Source organism: Athene noctua, chromosome 1 (genome assembly GCF_965140245.1).
Source record: "Athene noctua chromosome 1, bAthNoc1.hap1.1, whole genome shotgun sequence".
NCBI lineage: Eukaryota > Metazoa > Chordata > Aves > Strigiformes > Strigidae > Athene > Athene noctua.
In genome coordinates, this window is record NC_134037.1 from 59,151,209 (window position 1) to 59,172,617 (window position 21,409).

The following is a 21,409-nucleotide window of genomic DNA, read 5'->3' on the forward strand; positions in this document are numbered from 1 at the left end:
GGCTGAAAAAGCAGCATCTCTGTTCAAACTCTGGCTTTGTCATTCTGATACAAACACACATTTCAGCTGCAGATCCTCTGAGTAGACATTTCTGAATCTAGGCAATGTAAACTCCTCCCTTCTCCTTAGAGTACCACATATATAGCTGTCAGTTCTGCTTTAGGTCACAGTGAGACTTGAAGCCTGATGCTGTATCACAGACGACAGGAGACTTGTGTACCTGTACTCTATTGAATCAGAAGCTTGATTTTTGTTTCATATTTGCTTTCAACTTCTGTAGAGTTAACTCTTGCTTTGAACTAATTTAGAGACTAGTTGCTGGAGACCAGTATGTTGGAGGCCCTCTCCTGGTTTTGATCAACATGAGGATGTGATGGTAACAAGAAAAAGATGCCACTTAGAGTAATTGTAATTTGCTATTGTAATTGTGCTATGCAAACTAGGAAGGGCTGTATTTAATGAAAATACTGGTAAAAAAAGTAAATATAAAATCTAGGATTCCTACTGAAACACTTTTCCAACTAACATTCTCCCCAAGGAGATATCTGAATGTCTCCAGAATCTGAGCTTTCTCCAAGTCAGCGTGAGACTGCAGGTGTTAAAGCTGCAGGGAGCTGGGACACAGGTGATGCACTTGCTTTTCTGTTTGTAGCCTTTGTAAGGCTATTATAATATTATAATAGCTATTATAAGCCTTGCTGCTTTTGGTCATTTATTAGCAGCCTCACACATATAAAGAACTGGAAATCTGAATTTTTGTGTTTAATTGCACCTGATAGATATTTCTTCCACAATTTGCACCTTTTTACCCACTTATGTTTTTTTTTCTACACCATTCTCTGATTATGTGGGCAAAGTGTCATTTAATAATATACCATGTGGAAAAAGTACTTCCTTTTATTTTTTCAAACTCACAGTCTGAGGATTTCACTCGGTGTCTCTTGTGTTGTGAGACAGAGGTTACATCTGGACCATTTTCTTTAATATCCCATATGAGCCTTTAAGTAGTTATTAATCCTTTTAATCTCGAGATAATTGAGTTTCTTTATAAAGGTCTTCATCGGCATTTCCTAAACGACCTTGACAGAAGCAAGAATGGTATTTAAAAGTCCCGTATAGACTGGACATTTACATATGAAGGATCTTGATCTGCCTTCAGCAGATGAGTGAGGTGTGGCTTCCTTCTACAAAAGGTAGGTTGATGCTTCCCCATTAGTTCAGAGTTATTCATGTGCCAACTGATACTACTCTTTAGAATAATTTTAAGTGGATTGCCTCAAATACAAATATTCTTTGGAGCCCTTTTCAAAATTTTGTACTTTCTGTTTGGCTGACTTCAAAAACTATTTGACTGGTAAGTTTACACCTCAGTTAGTGGAACAGCTATTCAATATCTGACCTCTCTAGGAACTTCTGGGTAAACAGGACTTAGGCCATCTGATTTTATGATCCATTTTGGGATATTTTTTTCTTCCAACCATTCCATGTGAGATAACTCTTGAGACCTGATTCTTCTAAAGAAAGAGTATGAATATGAATGTCTTCAAGCTCTTTGGTAGTGAACACAGCAACAGAGAGCTGAGCTAGCACCTCTTCTGTGGTCTTTTTTGTCATCTTTCTACTCCTTGGTCATCCCTCAGCTCTGCAAAGCTTCCTAGTTCTTGTGGTCTAAGGTTTTATTAGTAACTTTTATACTTGCCTTTAGCAAGGTGTTCTTCAAAATCTTTGCTTGTAGTTTTAAGCCCAAATTGTCTGGTCTTATAATCTATGTAAGCTCCCTTGTTTGTGCCCAACTTCTACTTTTTGAAAAATGCCTTTTACCTCCAGATAACACCTCTTCCTCTATTTAGCTCTGTCATCTTATTTATAGCCCTCTTAAGAATTTTTTTTTTTTTTTACAAGGAATATTCATATATTCTGCATTTCTTAAGACGATGCTTTTAAGGAGGGCAAAATGTCAGCTTTCTAAAGCCAGCTCTCTAGAAGAGAGAGTTCAGAAGCCTTTACTGAGGCAAGACTGCCTCCATCTTAAAAGGCAGCCTAAGCCTCTGACACATTCCTGCATCCAGTACTGTGGCTGCACAGATCCTACAAAAACCCATCTCTGTCCTCAGCTCAGGGCTGTTGTCAGGAGGTTTGCTACCATGGCCCATCCAGTGAGGTGGCCAACAGAGAGAGACAGTGGTCCTGCAGCGCTCCACTGCTATCCAGGTGCCTTTCCCTTTCTCTCCTGGCTGGTATTGCCAGGGCCCGCTGTAGCGAGAGCACCACACACAGGGAGCAAAATAATCATAAAAGTCTGCATTTTGCTTTTGTTTTGGTTTTACTTTATTTATATCCTGTTTATCTGAAAAATTTTAGATGCCAGGTGGCACATGGTCACAGGACTAGCAATAATCTGGGCTACTGAATTCCTTCCCTGGCTTCTAGGCACTACAGTAAAACATAATCTTCTTCATAATTTTCTCAAGTGGAATTCAAAAATAGTCATCTACAGTATTTTTCTCATGGGCTTGTTTCCTGTGATAGCAACCGATCTCATTAGAAGCTTCTGTGGCATTTAATCTTATATTGTTTTCTATCAGAAACATCCAACAATAAGTACAATATAATATAAAGAAAGAAAGGCTTGGCATGCATATTATTGAAGTACGCTAGGATTTTTTCCTAATCCTCCAGATGTCTAAAATTATCGGAACTGCACAGAGCTACAACATGAAAAGTTTCTCAGCAAGCCTTACAGATATAAAATCTGTTTAAGTGACATTGATACCTCTATAAGGAGGGAAGAATGAAAATAAATCAAAGAAACAGCAGTCTGTGATAAAGAAAGGGAAGAGAAACCCTGTTGTGGCTCTAAGTGGGATGTTCCATGTTTCTGTCAAGGCATGCCCACAGCAGAAAATAAGTTGATCCCGGCTGCTTTGAAACAGCTTTCCACTATTGAGTATCACTAAGGTAACTGATTTGCTGCTTTGCAGACAGAATTTTTCTCTCAGTGCCACAGTGGGAACATGCACGTCCCTGAAGAACTTCTTGTTCTGTAGTAACCATCCCACTTGCATCTGCAGTTCTTCCAGACATTTGTGTCGGGTCTAATTCAGAACCAGCATCCGAAGCGCTCCGCACCAAACACCACACCTGAAATCCCACCTGTACGCAGCAGACATGGGCTGCATGAGGAAAGGTGAGGAGCACCTCAGAATAAATAATACCACTACATCAGTCTGAAGGAATACACAGGTTGGGTTTTCCCTCAGAAGACATCCAGATGGGCTAGAAAGATGTTAAGGCCTTCATACAGTATTACCAAGCTAAGTCCAGGACTGTATCCTGGCACTAGTATCTGTAACGGTGCTCTATATGAGGGTTGGTATATTCTTCTTTCCTCATGTGTCCTCACATAAACGAAGCACCGCAGGTGATCAGCCCACTGAATTCTGGTTTCTGTTGGAAAAATGAGCTTCTCAGTGTAAATCTATAATATAAATACTAGCTTTATGCAGGATCATTCTGAATAAACCTTTCTTATAACCCAGAAAACAAAAGACCTCTGCCAATTATTTTCATCATTAAACTAAAAATAGTAGTCATAAGGGGTTTTTTTGAGAAATCAAACCATCTGCCCAAATAATAAAATAAATGACAAAGAGACTAATCATTAAAGGAGATATAATGAATTACATTCTAAGAAAAGTATTTTAGAGGGAGTATTGGCATGACTCCAAACTACAGCTCTTATACTTTAAGAGGACATTTGGAAAGATCCAATAAAAATGCAAGATAATCAACCAATTCTAAGCCATCACCTGAGTTATTAGGTGCTTAAAGTTCCCATTGTAAATTGGATTACTGCAATAACATGGTTTAAATAGTCTTAAAAATAGATCCTAAGTATTCTAGGTCACGCCAGAAAAATGTTAAAAGTAAACCCAAGGGATTTTATGTTCAGGAATACCAATTTCAGTTTCAAAACGAAATAAAATTCTAATCCTCTGACTCCTTTTATTTGTTATCATAAATAACTATGATGAAAAGCTTGACATAGTTTGTAGTGTAAGCACTGAAAAACCCGGGTATGTTAACCCGTCTTTAGCTGAATCTGTGCAGTTCTCTGGATATCAGGTATAAATGGAAAACCTCTGTGCAGGTTCTCTTGTCGCATGGTGATGACCGGATCTAGGGAAATAGCTGGATAAAGGCTCAGAGATAGTTATATATATATATATAGAGATAGATATATATATTGTCTGTAGTGAGATTTTCAAGACAGTTTAAAGGGATTTCAAAATATATAGTCTAGGGTCCTTTTGGTACAATGTAAAAAAACTATGTTAAAAATCAATGCTTAAAATTCCTAGATCTCCTAAAAAACTTTCAAAGCCAGTTTGGTATCACACGGTCCTCCGCATTCAGCTGTAGGGAATGTGCTGGTGCCTCGATATACTCGGAGATGCCAGGTGTTAACTTTTGTGTTTCCACCGAAACATAGCAATTAAAACAGAAAACTTGCAATATTGTTCACAAGGCAACATTTTAAGAGTTAAAAATGCATAGACTGCCGATTTCAGGCCCAGGCTGGATTTTTTCAAGCTCCAGCATAAGGGCACGTCCCAAAGGCCAGAAGCCTTAGGACAGGACTGCTGCAGCTGCACCCTGGCCTCTGCGTGTGCGGTATAATAAAAATTGTAGCCAAATGGGGTCACATATGGCTACGTCCAGGTGCCAACTTTTCGCATTGTTTTCACACCAAAATTTGTCAGACACTGGCTGTTTGCGTTGGGCAAGGAGCGGGAGGATGTCCTGTGTCATTTTGCTGGTGCAGTTTGAGGGACTGCAGCCAAAAAAAAAAAAAAAAAAAAAAAGTGTAACACGAAGAACTGAGACTAAAAAGAGCAAGGCTCCAGGTAAGAGCTGTATTTTTCCCCCCGCTATTTTTGAGTGACCGGGCACCGGGACCTGCTCCCCTCGCCGCCAGCGGTTTGCAGAGGGGCAGCCTGTGCCTGTGGGAGGGCCAGGGGGACACAGGGGCCCTGGGGAGGGGCACGTCCCTGCCCGCTTGTTGGAGGTGCGGGGAGGTCCCCGGCCACGTCCCCTCTCCCGGCGGCGGAGGCAAGCTGGGGGGTCGGGTGGGGGGCCCGGCTGCGCCGCCCCACGCTCGGCACTTTGGGGAGCGGTGCCCCAGGCCAGCGCCGGGGGGCAGCTCACGCAGCCGGTCCGCCCCCTCCAGCCCCTCGGGGGGGCCGCGCTGCGGGGAGGCCCCTGCCGCGGCCCCGGCCCCCCCGCGCCGCTCCCTGCCGGGACGGGCGCGCCGGCGGGGGGGCGGTGCGGCCGCAGGGCGGGCACGGCGGCCCCGCCGACTCCCGGCGCGGCCGCGGCTCCCGGCGCAGCGCGGGCCGAGGGCAGGGACCCGCCGGCCGCGGGAGCGGCACCTCCGGCGCCGGGTGAGTGCGGCGGCGGCGGCGGCGGGGGGGGCGCCGGGGGGGCGGCCGCGGGGCAAGTTGGATGTCGGGCGGAGGGGGAGCGGCGCAGGGCGGTGACCCGCTCCCCTCCGCGCCGCGGCCCCGGGGGTGGCTCGGCCGCCCGGGCCGGGTGAGGGCAGGGGCGCCCCCGCGGGAGCGGCGGCGGTGCCGGTGTCGGGCGGCGGGGGCCCGGCGGAGCGTCCCCGGCCGGCCGAGCCCCGGCGGAGCGGCATGAGCAGGTACCGAGCGCGTCCCTGCCCGCCCCGGCCCCCGCCGGCTTTGGGCAGCCCCCCGACCGGCACCCCGGGCGCCTGGGGCGAGGGCCGGGGGGCAGGTACCGCGGGGGACGCGCAGCCCCGGTGCTGCGGAGGGGAGAGATGAAGGAGCCGCGGAGGGCGCTCCGGGGGACGTGGGGTCCCGTGTCCGACCGTGGCCCGGGTGTTCTGCGTGACCGTGGATAAATCGCGGATAATCTCTCCGTGCCTCCCCGTCCTAGATGCTTCCGTACGATTGAGCGACCAGGTTTAATGTTTATTAACGTTAGGTGTTATAAATAGACTGCCTCTCAGCAGGAAGAAAACTAAAATGACTTTTTCTCCAGCAGAAAAGCAATCAGAAGTGTTCCAGGTGCAGTTTTTATCCACAGCTCCTCTCTGAAATCGTGTTTGGTCAGATTAATCAGCGGTAAGAACATGAAGAGCAGAGAGTGAAAATACCAGCTTTATTTACAGAATGACACCGCTCAGTTACATTAAAAGACATTCTGAAAAATAACCGTTGGGCACAAAGTCCATAATTAAAGTTGCGTGGACAAGATAGTGTGCAACTAACATGGAGCTTGTTAATGCAAAAGATGTTCCTAGAAAATCAGTTAAGATACATCGTTGACTTTCATCTTTGCGTGATTGCAGGGAGCGTCCTTTTACTCTGATCACTCACAGGGCAGGAATTTTTCTTTCTGATCGCAAAAAAATGTTGGCAGTAAGAGAATTTTTTCTTAATTCAGTTATGGATGATGCTCCTCTGCATTTGTTAAGTTACTTGTGGTCTCTGAAGAGCAGGCAAGTGCTTTTAGCAAAGGAGGAAGTAAAAGTATTCAAAATATTCCTGAAGCAGTAGATAAAATTATCTACAGCATGCTGTGTGTCTTATTGGTACAGATACACCCGATTCTTAAAGATTTGAATTTGAAAAGTAATGAGACTTCGGTCATTCTAAGAAACTCCTAGCCAGTTTTGGGGGCACTGTGGTTAGGATTGACAAATATGAAAATATATAGGGCATGTTGACTTACCTAAGTATAACTTCATCACCTTTTATAGGTAGAAAAAGCAGTTGGGGTGAAATACTTGATCAGAACAGAGACCTTGAAAACAGTTGAAGGAAAGACCATGACGCTTTGTTCACCTTTCCTCCCTAAAGAAGTCATGGCAATGAGAATGGTCTGGGTTGTTTTTGTGTTTTTTTTTTTTTCTTCAATTGTTAATATTCCCTTTGAAACGATGAACTTGAATGTTTGTGCTGTGATGTTTATGAAATGTTACACTGTGGTTGATTGATAAAAAATATTTATATGGAAGTAAGATAAATTGAAGCTTCACTAGAAATACCCAAAAAGCTTCTAAAAGCAAACACTTTACCATGAGAGTGAAACTAGTGAAACTACAGTTTAGTTCTGTAGATTGGTTTTGAAATGCAATCTGTTGGAATAGAGACCAGCCTACTATATTTTGTCTTCGACGTGTCAATGACAGTAACAAATTTAAGCAAAACAGCATAACACATCAGTATGCTATAAAAATATACACAAGCTTCAAAATCATGACAAATTTAAAAAATATTGATGCAAATCATGAAATGCAGAGAGAGAAACTCAGTCAGGTCATGTTGTTTATCTGTCTGAAGTGCAAAATTGTTCCCTTGTGTCCATTTATTGATCTATGCTGTTCAAATAATATTTTCTGTTAGTATAATGAGTGTTCTAAATGAATTATTCAGAATGTACCTACTTCGATTTCTAAAACCTGGGATGAAAATCTGTGAGGAATTATACGTGTAGTTTTCTCCATCAGCTGATCACTGTTGTGGGAGGTTGTATGTTCCCTGAAGTCCTGCCGGGCTTTCTGTTGGACTTCATTGATTTCTCTTTCTGGTGAAGTTGCTCCAGGACCTTGCTCAGTTCTCTGGGCATGGCTTTGGGGAAAAAGTAAGGGAAATTTCTGTTCTCTCTCCATATCTTAATGGCGAAAGTACCTCTGCTCACTGCAACGTCTCTCCAGTGTGCTCCTTGTTCTCCCAAATAGTTTTGCGAGCAGTGAAACAGTGCAGGTGCAGATTTTGGATCGATGGCTTGATTTGTTCCAATCTTTGGCATCCAGACTGGCCACTCAGACTCATGGGATCGCCGCCAGTGCTGAAGGGGAAGAATTACAAAAGTAAATCCAAACGATCTTGTCTGCTAGAAGTATTTGGACAGTCAAACATCTGTGTTAGAATGGATTAAGATTCTGGCTTTTACAATTTTACAGGGGGATCATCCAGATTTTCACTGCAGCCTAAGAGTATATGGTTTAGCAGAAATCCTAGAAAGTCAGGAATGGTGATCTGTTTGTGAAAAACTCCAAAATCTGGTTTTCCTCACATGAAAAAATGTCTTCTGTACTTGATTTAATAATTACGGTTTTAGAAGTTTTTTCCATTAGAGATTTTTGTTTGTTATTCCTTCCCCTCTGTCCTGACTGTATTATTTTCAACATGATTCCTAACATGATTTTCCAGCTTCAGCTAAACTAATAATGCCATCTTGACTGATAGCTCCCCTCATTGCCCCAGAGTAATTTTTTACCCCCGTGGATCAATTTCAACCAATATAAGTAGAAGAGTAGAGATTTCAGTGTGATAAAATATTTAGAAACCTCAAAAACTGCTGGTGACCAGAGAGATGAGAGATGGGGTTGATGCCCCCACTGAGGGAAGAGCTGTAGCAAGCATTCAGCTTATCAGGCATGTGAAAATTTGTGTGGGTGCTCCATAGGATGCTGAGCTTCATTGCTGCTGCTACTCACAGGGTTGGTGATATATTTTTCAATTTCTGTGCTCCTTGAGAGTGCACAATCTTGGAAGTTTTGATCCTTCTTTTTCTCCTCCGTAGTCCCCTCAAAATAAGCTCCATTCGTCTGAAATGTTTCTGGTAATGAGATATATATAAATGCCGTTGTTTCTCAACTTCATAAACCAACTTGTTGCTTTCCTAGCCCATAATTTAATACTTATACAGTGTTGAAAGCCAGCAGTGCAATAATTTTCTTTTGTTACCCTGACGGTGCAAACACTCTTTCTTCCACGATCAGTTTCTCCAAATTGCTTACAAGTTTTTGATTAGACTTGAATTTGCTTCTTACTGCCACTGCTGTTTCGTCTGGTTACGGCTGCATCCAAACGTCCCTTTTGGCTTTATCTACATAGTGGGATGCTGCAGCAGTCTCCCTGTGTCATGACAGGAGAAGGATAATGGAGGAGACATCTGAAAAGTGAGTTTATCTAGCAAGACCTTTATAAATATATGATGCTTTTATTGACTTTTAAGTGGTGGTTATTGTTCTGATTATTTGTTCTGTTACATAACTAAAGTTAAGAGCAGTGTTTATGGGTAATTGCCCATTTTCTCCTTCCTTGTCTTACCACCATTAATACCATCGCTATACTTGTCTGTCTTCCCTCTTTCATCGCCTCCCTGAAAAATTGCTTGGGATGGTTTTTTTGGTTTGTTTTGTTGTTTTTCAGAAATCCTTAATAGTATAGTAAGTTGATTTGCTAGGTTTTTTCCTATTGTAGAAACCATCAACTGGACTTGCTGTCTGGGCATGAACGTACACATATAAATGAAACCAATTTAGTAAAGTGCTTAGTGAATAATGTTAATTTCTTTTTAAATATTCATCTGCATTCAAGTTGCACTAAGCTCTCCTTTACATCTTTTAGAAGTCGTTTATACATTATTAAAGACTGTACTAAAGAGAGAGCGCTGTGCTTGTATAGCAATTACATTTGACTTTATTCTCCTGGTTTATATTAGCAAGAGGAGGAATGAGGCACGAAAGAAACTCTGTTTTTCTACAAACAAGCACATATGCTTCTGTAACATCTTACCCTGCCTTGTCTTCTTGCACTTCAGTGGAGCCAAACAGCCTTCCTTCTCCTCAGCCAGAACCTGAGCCCTCCTGGCAGCGTGGCGCAGGTCCCGCTGCAACCGGGGATCTGCCACCAGGCACACCGCTGGGCTGGGTGCCCACCAGCTGGTTTAAGAGGCAACTCCCACCATGGCTTCTCACCCCTCACCACCAGTTGCATTGCTTCCAGAAACGCAGGGGGTAGCAGCGTACCTAGGTGCTACCCAGTCTGTTTTGCTTAAGGTGCATTCAAGGGATCTTAAAACCCTGCTGGGGAAGTGCTTAACGTGAACTGCTGCAGTGCGCAAGCCCGTGCGCCCTTACCTTGGCAGGTGGGAGAAGGGCAGGGACACCCTGCAGGGAGGGGAGCACCCCCCTGGACCCTGGGGTGGGAAGCCAGCAGTGGGGCTAAGAGCAGGAGCCCTCCACGTGGTCCAGCTGTGGCCGAGGCAGCACGTCAGTCTGCAGCCTAAAACACCAGTGACCAGTGTCAGCGAAGGGGTATGATGATGGTCTTAACAGCTGGGTCAGGTTTGCGCTGCCCACGGGAAGTCCTGTACTCAAGGGGAGCAGCCGTTGAGTGCGGAGCTGTGTCAGGTGCATCCAGGCTGAGGCATTTGGAGAGGAGGTGTTTGGCTGGCTGGCCACAGCATGGTAATATATGCCGCAGAGGCTTTTCTGCATGTGCTTCCTTTGGTATGTAGCACACCCCTTTCTGTGCAGCCCCCACAGGTGGGGGCAGTTCTGAGCTAGGTTGTGCTGCAAGGACACAGCTCTTCATTAAAAACCTTCCATTTTCTGTGGTGTCTTTAGGAAGATCCTAGAGAAGCAATTGCAGATCAGGGAGTACTTGCTTTTTGCTTCTTTAACCCAGATTAACCACTGTTTGCTGTATATGTAATGATGGCAACGCATTATTTTCCTCTCTTTTGGCTTTCCCCATCCTGTCCACATATTCCATCTGACAGAGAAAGGTGAAGTGCGTCTGTAGTACACCGTACTGTTTAGGTTATGATCTAAATGCCTGCAGATGCAGAACAGAGGAGTAATTTATGATGCTTTCCAGCCTTCACGGGCAAATGGACAGCCTTTTGTTTTAGCCTTTTTCAATTACCTTTGAAACTGGTTTATGAAAATTCTGTGGGAAACCCACATGTTTGTCCATAGGCTTCTGAGTAACCTGGAATTGTTTTAGTTTGCTGTGCTTAGTAATGCAGCTGCAGAGTTGTTGAAATGCCCTTGGAAGGCATGCTGCATTCAACACCTCTTGGGTAGGTACCTCTTCCTCCTCTGCAATCAAAATCCCTCCTTTGGAGTCAGCCTTGGATCAGATCCACATCCTGCAACTCTGTTTGCATAAACAGAAGCCAGCAGGTCAATAAAAACAACTGTTAAAGTGAACATCACTGGAATATGCAAGCCATTTTCACAAGACAAAGCCTTCAGATCTCTGGGTTTGGTCTTTGTGATTATTATTATTCCTGATGGAGCAGGCCTACTTGTTGAAGGGTAATGTCACTAGGATACTCTTCACAGTATTTTGTGTTGGTTACTAAACAGCAGTACCTGTGTGATTAGGCCTTAAGAGAAAAGGAACTACTAAAAATTAAAATGAGAACCAGGGAGGAAGGAAGTTTCAGTTTGCGTGCCCAGAGCTTCTAATAGTGCTACTTTTTCATACTTTAATGACAATATTGCATTAGAGCATGTACATTTTCCCTGCGACATAATATACTCTGATTAGGAAACATCTTGGAGTTATCCTGTATCCTAGGGAGTGTTTATGTGGAAGCACTGTGGCTGCGTACACTACAGAAAACACCTGGAAGTGTGGTATTTCATGATCTCTGTATGTTGTCTGGTGACTGAGGCTAAGATACCAGACAGGCATTAATAAAATTCATGGAAGTATGTGTCTGTCTGGATAAAGTATTCCCTTTTGCTCAGGCTTGACACCTCCTTTAAGTTTTGTTTTGCCTAGTTTTGAATCTTGTGTCATTTGTATCCTCTAGCTGAGCACCTCACCCATCTATATACTTATAATTTCTTCATTACAAGGTATCTTGCTTTTGCTCAGACAGAAGCAGAAGCGTTGGCAGCTGTTACATATTTCATACTAACAAATGAAAGTGCTCTGTGACATATCACTGTGTGATGCCAAAGAGATTATCATTAAGGTGAGTCTCTGCCTCATAAAAAATAGCTTTAATTCTTGGGCAATATGGGGTGTGCTTTGTTCATAAGCAATTTGTATCTACAAAGGTGGATTTTACAGTCCTTAATTAAGAGAGTTTTCGTTAGCGTGTGTCCTGTAAATGTTTATGTGGAGACCTTGGAAGATCTCTTCTGTCTGTAGTGGATGGGGTTTGGTTAGGTAAGAGGACTAAAGGAAGCAGAAGACGGGAAAATGATGTATAGAAATTCTGTCTCTGAGTGGACAAGCAGTTCTGAAAATAGTATCTGAAATGTAACCAGAATTTCCCCCATGGTACCAAGTAGAAGATGGCACTTCATCTTAATTTAAATCCAGGATATAGTGGGAGTGGTGGAACTTTTCTGGTGCTGTATGAATGAAAATTTGGAGGATTGGTTTTATAAACTGTTCTGCAAAACAGGGAAGCCACTCTGGAACTGAGGAGCAGAGCTCAGCTCTGTGTTTTTATTGCCACTTCTTCCAGAGCATGAATGGGATGCTCTTAACAGAGACAACTTGTAATTGGAGGACGAGACACTGGTTTAACTGTAATCCTGCCTGTAGCAGAGCTGGGCTTGGACACAGCAATGCTGTTCCAGCCCTGACAGAAGGAGCCAGATGGTGCTGTGGAGTTGACAGGGGCTGTCAGCACGATTCACCTTACCTGTTTCCCTGTAAAATAGGACTTTCCTCAGGGGAAGAAGCCATTTTCTAGTGTATCAAGAGTGCAATGGTCACATCTGGGCATTTGCCCTGTGAGGAGAGGCTGAGGGATGGGGCTGGCTCAGCCTGGGGGCAGATGTCTCCGGGGTGGGCTGACAGCAGCCCCGGGTACCTGCAGGGCAGTGGTGGAGAAGAGGGAGCCAGAGAGACAAGGGGCATTGGCTGGACCAAGCAAGAGAGAGGGGTTCACATGGGACCTGAGGAAAAGGCTTTCTTTCCCCTGGGGCCAGGGGGGCAGAGGCAGAGGCTGCCCAGGGAGGCTTGGGGGGTTTCCAGCCCCGAGGGGACACAGCCCTGAGCAGCCCCTCTGTGACTTCTGCGCTGAGCCTGCTGCGGCAGAGCTGGGCCAGGGACCTCTTGAGCTCCTGTCCAGCCTGTGCTGTCCTGTGACACTATCATTCCAGGTTCAGAGCTGAGCCTCTGGAAAGTTGCTGCAAAGTCCTTGTTACCATCTATGCATGAAAAATATAACAGGGAAGAGGGAACCTTATTTCCCAGACTGAAAGATGGCCAGTGACAGTACCTTTAATAAGAAATAAAAAATAGTTGTTTACAACAGCATAGTGGTTTGCAGTCCCTGCCTTAAATATCTTGCCAATATAATCAGTCTTAAATATGGTTCAGTGTTGTAAAATAATTTCTAAGTGTGCTGCACGTACTCTTTCAGGCTTCAAATATAATTCAGTTTGCTGCTGCTTTTGTTCACCTAAGAAGAGCTTTCTTCAAGACACAATATGGTACCATAAATATGCAGGGATTTCTGTAAACATGTTCTGCTGAAGTGTTAATGTGGTATTTATGTTCTGTGTTCAAAAATGAAATGCTGATCCTATTGCTTTCTTGGAAGTAGGCATCATGTGCAATCATATTTTGACGTTTTAAAAGGAAGGTCCCTCAGTGTGGATGGGGTTCTTGTAATATGCCTTGCCTTCTTGGGAAGCTCAGGTATTAGAAATCCTATACTACCCTTCTTATATTTCCTTTAAATGTCTTCTTAGGAGAACTGGAGTGCGGTGAAATCTCGTGATAATGAAGTCTCTAGAGAAGACAGCCACTCACTAATCTGTTATTAAGACTGTGGGTTGCTTCTGTTTAACAAAAAAATGTGAAGGACGAAAAAGTAAAATGAAAGCAATTGCTTCTAAAATAGATAGTCTCGCTTAAACAAACATCAAGCAAAAAGGTCCTCTCTGTGTTGTCAAAAGCTGTTTCATAAGCAGTGATTGAACATGTGTTCCCTGAGTAGTATAAAAGAGTTTACATTAAGAAGCCAGCGGTGCTTCCAGCCACCTCCTCACTGTTACCCATCATTACTCAGAAACTGTCACTAAAAGTGCTTGCTGTTTACCTCAGAGAGCTTAGAAAAGCTTAAGAAGATGAACATGTGAGGATTGGAGGAATATTTATTTTCTTTCCCCTTGAACTTGCATTTGTTTGCTGGAAAAGCTAGAATTGAGGAAGGAACTGAACTGAATAAAAATAAATCTCAGCCAATTACTAATGGAAACATCCTGTTACTGATGTGGTTGGAAGCTCCCTTACTTCAACGTGCAAGGTGTCTAGCATAGAGTCAGAGCATGATGTCTTTAGGAGGAAGGCTTAAGGCAATGCTATTTGTTTCTGTTCTGAATTCGTAGTTTTATCATTTACAGCTTGAAGAGAGTGTACATGATGTCCATGCAGTTTCTTTTATTAATGGGCTAATGCATTTTATGTTCCTTCTCTCCTTCCATATTCTCGTTACTTAAAGGTAGCTGGAAGTAGCACTTAAAGTTAAAACAGAATAAACAGGATGGTGTGTTTCTCAAACAGATTTCCCAATAGAGTCAGTATATTCTTTCTGTTCTAGCAAGTTTTGAAAGTAAAAGAAATAATATTCATTCATGATACTAATTAATTTACCTTTACTGATTATTAAAATTCCAAGTGGAAACCTACTTGCTATGATCACACTTGGGTAGAGGGAATTTGAGTGAACTGTAACAACTCACGAATCTTACCATGGAAATTGAATGTTATTCCAGAATGTCCTGCTTTCAGCTGGGATAGAGTTAATTTTCTTCCTAGTAGCTGGTACAGCCCTGTGTTTTGGATTTAGTGTGAGAATAATGTTGATAACACACAGATGTTTTTAGCTGTTGATAAGTAGTGTTTGTACTAAGTCAAGGATTTTTCAGCTTCTCATGCCCTGCCAGCAGGAAGGCTGGAGGGGCACAAGAATCTGGGAGGGGACACAGCCAGGACAGCTGACCCAAACTGGCCAAAGGGATATTCCATATTGTATGACATCATGTCCAATACATAAACTGGTGGGGAGTTGGCTGGAAGGGGTGGATTGCTGCTTGGGGACTGGCTGAGCATTGGTCAGCAGGTGGTCAGCAATTACATGGTGCATCATTTGTCTTTTCTAGGTTTTATTTCACTGACTTTTTATCTTCCTTTTCATTCCTATTGATATTAATTTTTATTTAAATTATAAAACTGTTCTTACCTCAACCCACGAGTTTTACTTGTTTTCGGTTCTCCTCCCCATCCCACTGGGGCTGGGGCAGGGGGAGGAGTGAGTGAGCAGCTGCATGGTGCTTAGTTGCTGGCTGGGATTGAACCATGACACAGAAATTTAGCTATCTTGAATGGATATAACCAGACATTCAACTGTATATTCACTGTGTTAATTAAGTGGCTGCCTAACAAGCCATCCCTTGTAGGGAGTTAAAGAGAACAAACACATTTGGATGCTACTTTAGAAAGAGTGTAGAAGAAAGCTGAACAAATTTACCCAGCTGACCTATTTTGCAAGTCCATGTGGAGTGATATCTGCCTCTTGATTCTGACTACCCAAAAAAATCAATTAAAACTTCGCACCATAATGATCTTAAAAGTTGCTTGTTCTTTAGATTTCTGTAAAACCTAGAACTTGAAGTTCTATTGCTTAAAATTAAATAGAGATTTATACTTTGGAAGAACTGAAAGATGGGAGTCAGGGGTGTACTTTTTTTAAAAAGGAAACTTTTAAAGTATACTTAATCACTTGATCAGCTCTTACTATAAATATTTTAATTACGTAAGTTTTCTAAGTGTACATTTTGAAAGGAAATGGTAATTTATTTTTTTAAATCTGTATCTTGGCCTCATTTCTGTACCTTTTCAGAATTTAGGAAAAAATGTGTAAGATAAGAGGTGAATCAAAGTAGATTAAAAAAAGGTTAAATTAAATTTTGGATGGTGCAGCCCCTCCACCACCACTCCTCCCTTTTCCCACTGCTGTTCCATTTGATTAAAGCCACCAAAAAGGTGGAATTTCCCGTCTAGACCTTTCTGTAGAGCTATCATTCGGGGTAGGATTGAATGCATTTGTTCCTGCTCTATTCCTGGTTGAAAACTGGAGAACAGAGATAACAGCCGGCACTGCCACCTCTAGAGCAAAGGATGTTTTTCGTAATCTCGGTTTCCTCGTTAAGACTTTCCAATGTCAGTATTTCACAGAGGAAGAAAAGTGAGGCTGACAGCCCAAGCTACCACCTGACGAGAGTCACATTTCATGTATAGATGGCGGCGGATTGGTTAGTTGTGTCAGTTGACAAGTGAGGTAGGCCAGCAGTTTAGACTTAGAAAAGCGGGAGCCCATCGAAGGTGAGATGTAATTACCATTTGAAATTAAACTTTTCCCAAAATGGGGATATTTGTTCAGATGTCTTACCGGGTGCTGTCAGGGGGATCTGACTCCACTCCTCCCATGCCAGTCTGAACTGTTTCAGAAGACAACGATCCAGTCTAGATGGCTGAACAAAATATGTGCAGGGTAAGACCTAGTTCTGATTTTCTAGCATCAGTGTTGACCTATCCTATGTTTTGGGGCAAAGGCCTGAACAGAAGCATACATAGTGACATGCTTTTGACGGAGACCTTTTTAAGGCTTGATTTCATAAGAGAGAGTGTAGGGTTCATAGGCATGAGGATAGATGGCTCATCACTGAATGGGATGTGATGAGGGGGAAGATGCTCAGCTTCAGGCAGCATGGGAGCTAAAAACAGCTCAGTGGTGTTGGAGCTGTGCTTGCATGGTGCCAGGACTGCCAGTACCTTACTTGGGAGAGGCTGGAGCTGTTCTGCAGTTTGTTCAGAGGGGCAAGTCCTTGGAGGGGAAAAAAACCTGAAGCTGAGGAAGAAATATTACAACATAGTCATGTCTGGTATCAGTATGAGAGTTTCAAAAATTGTTAAGAAAAAAAGCATAAAGGCTGTATAAAAGGCACATAGGCTTATTTTGAGTGAGGAAGATAGCAGACACTCTGTTCTCCATTTTATATCTCTTCAGAAAGTGTCTTCGCACGTTTTCCTGTAGATTTGTGTGTCTCGAGAGAGGGAGGGTGAGGAGGAAGGGAGTCTGAGGAGAGAGCGATGCTGGGATCTGACAGAGATTAGCACCAGTTGGTTTGCAAGTGGAAGCTGCAGAGGAGCTGCAGTGATGTGTTATATTGTTAATTATGTTTCAGTGGAAAAGCTGCCTCTCAGGAAAAAAAAGGCGTTTCCAGTAACAGCTCTGGAGTTGTAGATCCTAGGAGAAATGCCACCCTGCATGAACATTGTGCTCAGCATGTTATGGTGAACTGTGACATCTGAAAGATACTTCTTTACGTAAAAATAAGAGCTTAACTGTTCTAAACATTCAACAAACTCTTATTGAGACTCCAATGTGAACGTTTAAACTGTGAACAAGATACCAGGAAAAAATGACCACTAATTCTGTGGCATCTGTTTTCTGGAGGAAATTTCACCCTCATTTTCTAAATTAGAGGAACAAAAATAACAGGGTGGTGGGTTTTTTTGTTTGTGGTGTTTTTTTTGTGTGTTTTTTTGTGGGGTTTTTTGGGTTTGTTTGTTTGTTTGTTTGTTTTTCCCCCTTCCCTTCAAGTCATGCTGCATCTGGTAATAAATCGCCAGAAAATAGCCCGTGATCTGTTTGTACTTCTAATCTGGGTGCTGAATTTGCAGGATGTTTGCTTGAGCGCCTTGGGAAGGGCAGCCACTCGTGGGAGGGGGCAGGGTGAGGGTGACGGGCTGGCGGCACTTGGGGAACAAGGTCTGCAGCGTGTGGAAAGGACTTTGAGGACCCCTTGCTGCATGCTGTTTGGCCTTGGGGCTGTGCACTGTAGCTTTGATGATGGGCATCAATGATACTGGTCAGAGGAGTACAGTAAAAGGTCGGGATGATTTGGTTTTATAACCAAAATGTGCAGGATGACGCCCAAGGAGACCTCGCAAATGTTTTTTTAGTCTGTTGAGGAGAACAGTGGCTGACTGAATGAATGTGCCTTGGCAACAGCAGTTGTATTCAGTTGTCATCTCATGTTTCAGGAGCTGTGGCAGGTGTCCTCATGTAGGCTACTGCCCTCCTCCAAGGTAGAGGACACTGAATAGTCTTTGAAATCTTGGATCTCCCCCCCTCTATTCGTTAAAAAAAAAAAAAAGGATGCTATAAAAATACCAAGGCTAGAACATTTCCTCTGGTCATAAATTTCCCCCAGAAAGACTGCTGCATATTCAACAATTTAATACTCGGACTAGTACTGATGCTTGGGTTTAATAGTTTTTATTAAATTATCTTCACTATTCAGAAGAATAAAATTGTACTGGTGGTTTTGCTTTTGCAGTGTTTTGCACTGTATATGCACTACTGGATTGCACTGTGTGAGGCTTCTGTTTTGGTGGTAAAGACATTCTTGTCTCCGCAATTCCGGAAGAGCTCTGATGTTACAGTGTACCAGTGGATCTGTATGACCAGAGAAGATACTGGTAAACATGGAAATCTGTAGGACAGGTCATTTTACTTAACAGATGCATCTGCCCTTTTCACATCCACTAACTTGCTATTTTAACGGCTCTGGGGTGGCACAGTTTTGTTACTAATCTTTGTTTTGAATCAGCACTTTGAATCAGATAATGTAGGAATTGTACAGAACTTTAGATTGATGGATCGTTCAGATAAGAAAAAAACCCAACAACCCAAACCCCCCAAGACCAAGCAGATCAAATGAGTTTTTCTATTACCACACCAAATTGATTATTTCTAATTCAGAAATTCATTTAAACAACTTGATTTTGGAAAGGCATTTTTACCATGTAATCCTGATTTTTTTTATTTGTGTTTTGTTTCTCTGGGATTGAGTAGAGAGGGTGGTAGCTATCTAATTAATCCAGAATGGGCTTCAGCAAATCCCAGATGTTGATGTGCAGCGCAGCAATACCTCCCAGCAGAGTAGCAACACCTCCTCCACATCTAAGAGTGGGACATAGGGAAGGAGAGAAAGGTCTGCAGCTGTTTGCTGCCTGTCATATTGCATCTGTTGAGCATTCACACCGTTGGCTTCAGCCTCACTCCCCCCACTCAAATTGGTGGTTTTGTGGCCCAAATTGCTGCACTGTTCTTCAGCCTGTTCTCCAGCCTGCTGATGAACAACATCTGGCTCTCAGAGCTGATCTGTGCCAGGGTCTGGATTGTGGCACCCCACAGATCCCTCCATGCTGCGATTTGGTGGTGAGTCTCCTCCCAGTTGGTTATGGGGCATCCTGCATTGGAAGTGTTTCCCTGTGGCTGGAGGCCATCCTTCAGCTGGGGATTTGTGACGTGGGGGCAGGTTTTCTCATGACTCTCCGGCTTGTCCTCACTAAAATGGGAAGATGTTTCCTTCTGAGTGTGAGGTGAAGCCTTCAAAACGCAGAACAGACAACAGTGTCATCAGGAAAGTTTCTTGAAAGACTGAGGAGTTTATATTCTTCTAATGAGGCAAATGAGTGACATACTTCGGATTCAGTTGTGCCAAGTGGGTGATAATGGACAATAATTGTTTGTGAAAAAGTTTATTATCCCAGAAACATTTCCTGGCATGTATGTAAAATGTTGTTCTGCTATCTCATTGACTGGGCACCTTTGTTTCACTCAATTTATTTTTCTCTACAGGCACTGAACTATTCTAGTTCCATTGAACTATTTCAGGTCACTTTGTAAGCAATCTGAAACAATACTAAATACAGCCTTCCTGGTTACATACATTCAGCATATTTTCTTGCGGCATGAAATCTTAGAAAGGCTATTGGTATATCCTGAGTTCGATTTTTCTTTTTATAGTCATACAGAGTTTCAAAGAAAATTTCCACTTGCACTGGTAAAGGACTCAGTGTGAACTTGCAGCTCATTCTCCTCTGACTAAGTTATTTTGTCTGTGTTGGTTTTTCTTAGCTGGTACCCACTTTTCAGCCTCCAATTCTGTAGTTGAAAGACCACAGTTCCAGGAGAGTACTTTATTTGTAGATGTTCCTCCTCCCTCTTCATCCGGATGTAATCTTCATATATATATTGAGTATTTTGACCATCAACTCCTAGATCTCTGAATAATCGAATGTTAGCCCATGAAATTCAGTGAGCATGAAAACTTGAGAGGACAGTGTAGGACTGGCTGACTGATGCATCCTAAGAAGAACATGTTGGTAGGAAGAACCTGGGCATTACGCACAAACCCCTGACCAATGGTGTTTGTGGTAGGGTAGCTTCTGTGCTTTTAACAGACATGATACTACTGCTAAATACCTGCTGTCTCCTCTACTTCATGCTGCCCTGAGGATTGTTTGAAGAAACAAAACATTACTAAGGACAAATAGTGAGAAAGCGCAAGAGCACTGTATGAGCAGTTGGCTGTACAGTGTGTTGGATGTTGGACATCCGTTAGTGGGAATGGGCATGCTTGAATTGTTATGCATGAATATTTTTCTGATGTTAAATAAAACCCTGAAAGGAACTTGGCTGAATACATGAAATCTTGACATCTATGCCATGTGTCTCTTCATTTCTGTAGGATGTAGCCTACTCTATTTCTGTATCTATTGGGGTTTTACACATTTCTTTGGAAGCAGTGCATCCTTAGAAGAACTTTTAGCAGCTCGTTCAAGAACAGTTTCCCGCCTCAAGGTACTTTTAGCCAGCTTAGACCCACAGCTCATCAAGGCCTAAGGAATGGACCACCCAGGCCTTGAAGGGTGGGTAGTCTTGGTGCCTATCTGCCTTGTTGAGCTTGAGGGTAAATGAAGGCTAATTTGACTTCTGATATAATTCAGAGTATCTGTTATAAATTGTGCCTGCTACATTAGCCCCTCAGATGGATCTCTGGAGCACAGTGGTACACTGGCTCTGCTTTTTCTTTGGTGATGTTCTCCATACCAAAGGCAATTACAAAAATCTGTAGATCTGCCTGCTTGTCACTGTAAGTAAAGCTGCATGGTTGATTGATGTGTGGCTGGAATATATCCTTATGTAGAGCACTGACATGTGAACTGTGGTCAGAATAAGCCAGCGCATTTGTCCTTTTCCTCAGTGTGGGTAAAGGGAAGGTTTAATTCCTGGAATGAACCCAAGAGAGAGATGGACAAGGAATAATACCAGGTGAATTAATATCAGGATTACGTTCACTCACAGGCTGCTAAAAGCTGTGTAATACCATCATTTAAGTGGTATACGTAGCAGAGAGAAGAGCAAGAACAGCACCAGATTGTCTGAGGTTTGGTATCACAGCACGCTGAAGCCGGAGGTGACCTTCAGGTATCATCAACGTGATATTCTTGGATACACAGTGTGCCAAGGCTTCCTTCCGTTGTTGTTTTATTTCAGGTTTGATCTCAGTGATACCGGACATGGAATAACGTGTGGTCAGTCACAGCCTGTTAGGTTAAAACGAATGTTAGCAAATGCGATTATGGAGCCTTCATGATGGAGACCCATGTGCCAACAAAGGCAGTAGTTGTGCAGAATGTTCTGGGGTGGGGGAGAAGGGAGGAGAAAGCACAGTGATTAAGTGTGTTGTGGAAGG

General features: G+C 43.1%; 1 protein-coding gene across 7 annotated transcripts in view; it reads left to right on the forward strand.

Moving 5' to 3' along the window:
- The first annotated feature begins 1,092 nt into the window (after positions 1-1,092).
- Positions 1,093-21,409, forward strand: part of PKIB (cAMP-dependent protein kinase inhibitor beta) — a 61,656-nt gene continuing 41,339 nt past the window's right edge. The window contains exon 1 of one of the 7 annotated variants that reach the window (XM_074896229.1): positions 1,093-1,193. The gene's annotated coding sequence lies outside the window, so the exon portion shown is untranslated. Of the gene's footprint in view, positions 1,194-5,314; positions 5,445-5,568; positions 5,702-6,066; positions 6,147-8,927; positions 8,993-21,409 lie in introns of those variants that run through there. The other 6 variants (XM_074896222.1, XM_074896223.1, XM_074896226.1 and 3 more) reach the window with 6 other exon arrangements.